Genomic DNA, 6000 nt, shown 5'->3' with positions numbered 1-6000 from the left:
ACTTTTTTTAAAAGATCTTAGTTTTAAGTAATCTCTACACCCAACGTGAGGCTTGAACTCACAACCCTGAGATCAAGGGTCACATGCTCCACCGACTGAGCCAGCCAGGCATCCCGAGTATTCTTATATTTTTATGGCAATATATATTTGCATAAATTCAATAAGAATCCGTATTCCTTACAGCAGGACACAATTGGAAACATGGATTATATGACATAATTGAAAACGAAAGACTGGTTGCGTCCATTTTGACCTCAAACTTTCTAGTTGGGTTCGTTTTCTGGCTTATCTCTTGGCTCAGGCAGATTTTTTTTTTAAGATTATTTATTTATTTGAGAGAGACAGAGTGTGTGAGAACATGAGTTGGGGGGGTAAGGGCAGAGGGAGAGGGAGAACAGAGCCCGATGTGGGGCTCGATCTTAGGACCCTGGGATCATGACCTGAGTCAAAGGCAGATGCTTAACCGACTGAGCCACCTAGGCACCCCTATATTTCCCGTTTTGATTTGAAAATAAAAAATGAGATTTAAGAAATCCAATCCAGTATGAGAAATATTTAATACTACATAAAACAACCACAAGTAGATTAAGGTTATAAGTAGGTTGCCAAAATAAAAGCCTGATTGATTTCCCTTTAGTAAGGAAGATCCTTTGAGATCCTGTGTGTTGCTTGATCTCCACAGAGCTTGCATGTTCGAAAAATGTGCTACTGGTGTTTTTGTAGACACGCAGAGGGAAGTCATTTAGTATATTCAACAACTTTACTTTTCAGGTTGCGTCCAATCACTTTATGCCTCCAGTGTCCAAAGTGTGCTAGAGATCCTGGCAGAAACATTTGGATGAATCCCTCAGGTTGCGTCTCTTCTGGGTGCCTTTTCTTGAAGTAGAGTTAGGCTGGTTGAAGCATAGCCTTTCTTCCTGGGGAGTAGGTGGCCTCTGCTTTTTGGACATCCTCCTTGAATGTTCTGCTTCAGGAGTGGGACTGGTGGCATGTGGTCCAGCAATCTGCTGTTAGACAAGGGGATGAAGACCTTTGAGCTTCTTGGGGCTGCTGCTGACCAGGCTACATTGTCTCTTGGCTCTGAAGCCAGGTTGGCCCTTGAAGTTCTGCTGCTCCACAGAGGTGGAGGCATGGGCCTGCTAGTGAGAAGGGACTTCCCCTTCTGGAAATCACGAGTAGGTGGCAGAGCTAAATATCAAAATATTTCTTATTCCATTTCTCCTCTTTTTATCCTTTAATGTGTGTAGGAATTATGTAATAATCAAATAGCATGACAAGGCAAATGCATCTTCAGCACACTCAGATGACATCAAAGATTGATGACCAATCATCCAAAGAGTTCATTCTTACCATAATGTGGTGAGTCACTTTTATTTTTCTCAGGGGAGGAAAAAAACATTACCAAACTCTCACTCAACTCATATTACTAAAAGATTTTTTTTCCCTCTTTTTAAAGACTACCGCATATATGATTTTTACAGTGAGCAGGGAGCTAACTGTACATGACTAAAATTTATGTGCCTGCCATCCTTCCTGCCAACCACGGGGAAACTTCTTATGTTAAATGCCTGGCCTTCCACTGCAATAGTAGAGAGAACAATTATGCTCATCCATCTCCTTGTCTCCAGTAGCTGAGGGTAGGTGTGAAACTGGAATATACCGTATAAGAGGAGGATCATTTTCTCCTTTAGAGTGGCCTTAGCCATCCACTCAAGAGAGCTCATTGACTACTGTTATGAACTAGGCATTGTGGGTGGCCATACCAAGGGTAGGCAAAGAGTCACAGCCCTCAAGGACACATGGGGTCACAGGTGAATGCCATGAGCACAAATATTTATAAAACTTGGGAAGAACACATGCTATAAAATGGATAAACCTTGAGGACATTAGGCTAAGTTAAATAAGACAGTAACAAAAGGCCATATACTCTATGATTCCACTCATATGAGGTACCCAGAATAGTCAAACTCATAGAGACACAAAGTAAAATGGTGGTTTTCAGGGGCTGTTGGAAGGGGGGAGTTATTGCTTAATGGGTATGGAGTTTCAGTTTTTCAAGATGAAGAGTTGTGGAGATGGACAGTAGTGATGGTTGCACAACAATGTGAATGTACTTACTACTGTACAATTAAAATGGCTAAAATGGCAAATTTTATATTATGTATATTTTACCACAATAAAAAAAAAACACTTGAGGAGAAATATCAAATTATGGTGTAACAAAGAACACAAGACTTGGAACTAAAAGAACCTGAGTTCTCATCCTTGCATGTCTACTGACTGTGTGATCCTAGCCAAGTCATTTAACTTCATTAAATGTCCTAATCTATAAGGCAAAGCAAATGACTGGAAGGTTATTGGGAGAATTCAAAGATGTAATGTATGAAAAAGCCACTTAGTTAAATGTATGGGGCAATAGAAAATAAGTTTTATCATGGAGGTGATGAGGGAAGGTTTCATAAGGGCACCGTGATTTGAACAGGTCCTGGAAAGGTAGGAAAAAACATTTATGAGTGCCGATTGTGTGACTATTTCAGTTAATATAGCAAAGTTTTGTAGGTATTATTCTCAAAAAGAAGAAATTAAAACACAGAGACATAATTTGCCCAAATCCAAAAAGCAGCTCTGTCTTTAAAATTCCTCATGCTTGCCATTCACAGGAAACTGGAAATAAAAAGTGTTGAAATTGGAAATAAAGTAAAATAGAAAGTTAAAAAGTGGAGATTCAATAAATGCAGAAGCTGGTTCTTCTTTAAAAAAATCATTTTATTTTGAAGCAATTTCAAACAAAAATTTCAAGAAGAATACAAAGGAAAAAAAAGAATATAAACGACTCCCTCATGCCCTTCATCGAGATTCAACAATTGTTAACATTTTGCCATTTTTAAAAAAAAGATTTATTTATTTATTTGACAGAGAGAGTGAGAACACAAGTAAGGGGAGTGGCAGGCAGAGGGAGAGGGGAAAGCAGGCTCCCTGTGGAGCAGGGAGCCCCATGCCGATGTGCCGATCCCAAGACCCAGGGATCATGACCCAAGCCAAAGGCAGACGCTTAACCGACTGAGCCACCCAGGCGCCCCCATATTTTGCCATTTTGGCTTTATTATCTCTCTCTCTGAACCATGTGAGTGTAAGTTTTACACATCATGCCCCTTTAGTCTATCAGAGAGAAAAAACTTCCTCTACTCTCTTAGGTTAATGACTTGATGTCTGCAAATTAAACTGACAAAACACAGATGAACAAGAGGAAAAACAGATTTATTTACACACACAGCACAGGAGTTCACAAAGAAATGTGACTCAAGGCAGTCAGAATTTGGGGCTTATCTGGCATCTAACAGGGGATGGGTAGGGGCAGAAGGTCACTTCTGGGAGAATAAATGACTTCTTAGAAGGAGGAAAGAAAGGGCACTTAACGAAAAAACAAGTAACTTTCTGGAAAGATGAATGGGCCCCTAGAAGAACTGGTGGGAGATATGATAGTTTTGTATCAATGCCTGTTTGAGAAGATTAGAGGTGCTCCTGGGTAGGAGATTTATGACAATTGAGTTCCGTTGGGAAGCTCTGCTTTTAGGCAGATAAGGCATTTTAGGAACTCAAACGTTTTCAGCTCAAAATAATTTTTATGCCACAGAGTCTTATTCTGGACCCTTTCAACTTCTATACTTCAGCCCTGTGTTTCCCGAGAACTTAGGTAAACAGAGAACATTTTCAAAATCAGGAAATTCAGTGCTATTATCCCAGAGCTGAGCACTCTGTACCTGTTCTTCAATTGCCTCTGACAGTATGTCTTATCTAGAAGGGGGTTGGCTAAACTGCTCCTTGCAGCTATATGAGAACTCCATCTTACTCAACAAGGATTTCTAGAGTGCCTATTCTGTGCCAAGCACTGTTCTAGACACTTAGGATTCAGGATAACTGTATCCATGTTTTCTCTTTCCCTCTCTTAGACAGGGCATCTCTCTTGCTGAAGGCTCTTGCTCTACTTGTGCTCTAGAGCCCAATCTCCTCCCTTGATGATCTACTTTCTTTTTCTTAGGTTCTTCCCATCAGCACCAAAAACATGCCCACGATTTTCCTAGTGCTAAAACAATGACAACAATACTGACACTTTCCTCTACATCCTTCACCAAGTCCCAGTTCTCCCCACCCCTTCCAAATAGAACTTTGTTTTTCAAGATTTTATTTATTTACTTATTTGAGAGAGAGAGAGAGAGAGAGAGAGAGAGCAAGCGCCAAGTACGAGTGGGGAGAGGGGCAAAGGGAGAGGGAGAGAGAATCTCAAGCAGACTCCACACCGTGCCCACAGTTCCATCCCACGACACCAAGCTCATGACCTGAGCCAAAATCACGTCGGACGCCCAACAGACTGAACCAGCCAGGCACCCCCCAAATGGAACTTCTTGGGTGCGTTTTCTGCATTTGCAGTCTCTCCCTGCACCCCCACTCCACTCCATCCACAACCTGGCTCAGCTGTCTGTGCTGTACTGGGGCTGCTCTCTCAAGATCACCTATGAACTGCTAAAGCCCACGGACATTTGGCAGCGTCTCTCAGTACCATCTCACATTATTGACATCTTGACACATTCTCTTCCCTTTGTTTCTCTAATACCAAACTCTCACTTGTGGTTTTCTTCCTAATTTTCTAAAGTTCATTTTTCCTCTTCCTTGTACCCTTTTTACCTAAATGCTGGTGTTGCTGAGTGCTTTATCCTAGGACATCTTCTCTTTCCTTTTGCTTTCCTTCTCTCCCTAGACTATCCACTCCCATGGGTTTAATTACGTATTTGTGGTAAATCAGCTTATACATGGTGTCTCCAACTAATTTCTACAGAGTTCCAGACCTGTACGTCCAACAAACCACTTGAAATTCTCCCAGGCCGTCAAACTCAAGAGTTCCAAATTGAACTGCTCCTTTTCTGATGTTTCCTAGCCACCATTCAATTGTCCAAGCCAGAAACCTGAAGTCTTCTTAACTCCTTCCTGAATCTAAACCACATGAAACCATCAAATATAGTGGATCCTACTTTTGATTTGTTCTCTTCTCTCTTTCAACCTCTACTGTCACCATCCTATTTTATATCACCATCATCTCTTGCCAAGATTAGTGAAATCGTCTCCTAACCAATTTTCTTGCCTCCCTCCAATCTATCCTTTATCCTTAGTCAAGGTGATCCACCAAAATGCAAATGTGATTATGTCACTCTTTTGCTTGAGACTTCCAGTGACTTCCATTTGCAATTAAGACTAAAGTCCATAACATATTTCTAAGACCTGGCCTCTGCTAACCTTCTTGGCTTAATCTCTTGCCACCCCATGCCTGCAACACTTAGTAATGCTTAGCATATATTTATTGTTGTAAAAATAAATGGTTTTTTTCCTTACAAAATGCAAAAAAGAAAAACTGTCTTATTTATTGCTATATCCCTGGAGCCCAGAATAATGCCAAGAACACAGTAAGTATGCAATAAATATTTCTTAAATGAATGAAAGAATATTTGTATCAGTTCTAGTGACTACAGAATGGGGTTAAGCAAGAAAAATGGAAACTTTTAAATCCAATAACCATCTCCTAGAGTAGCATATTTACAAGAGTCATATTCTAAAATTTGGCAAATTTAAAAACCAACTACAATGATCTCAGAAGAAAAACATTTTAAATGGGGAAAAAAGCACACTTGTTCAAACTTTATAAGAAATAAAATACAAATTCATAGTATCCTCATTACCTCTTATTTTCATGATTTTAAATTATGACTAAAAATGCATATATTTGAACAAATAATCAAGGAATGCAGTGTTCCAAACTTAATCATTATATAATTAAAACAGATGAAGAGAAGATACTTACTTTAAAATCAGGACATCTATTTCAAAGACAGATCTTTTTTTAAACCTTTAAAGACTAATATTAAACAATCCACAGAGAGAGGAATTAAAGCTTGAAAATCTAAGAAGCAAAAAAATATTTTAATTAAGACATTGATGAAGACAGTACCT

General features: G+C 39.6%; 1 protein-coding gene across 3 annotated transcripts in view; it reads right to left on the bottom strand.

Moving 5' to 3' along the window:
* Positions 1-484: 484 nt before the first annotated feature.
* MBTPS2 (membrane bound transcription factor peptidase, site 2) overlaps positions 485-6000 on the bottom strand; it is a 48961-nt gene continuing 43445 nt past the window's right edge. The window contains exons 13-14 of one of the 3 annotated variants that reach the window (XR_004678451.1): positions 5852-5950; positions 485-1007 (exon numbers count right to left, since the gene is read on the bottom strand). The gene's annotated coding sequence lies outside the window, so the exon portion shown is untranslated. The remainder of the gene's footprint in view (positions 1008-5851; positions 5951-6000) is intronic. The other 2 variants (XR_004678452.1, XR_004678455.1) reach the window with 2 other exon arrangements.

The sequence above is a fragment of the Mirounga leonina genome, unplaced genomic scaffold (assembly GCF_011800145.1).
Source record: "Mirounga leonina isolate KUSES-001 unplaced genomic scaffold, KU_Mleo_1.0 Mir_101595, whole genome shotgun sequence".
Lineage (NCBI taxonomy): Eukaryota > Metazoa > Chordata > Mammalia > Carnivora > Phocidae > Mirounga > Mirounga leonina.
Note: the sequence above shows the minus strand (reverse complement) of the source record. Positions and strands in the feature narration are given on the sequence as shown.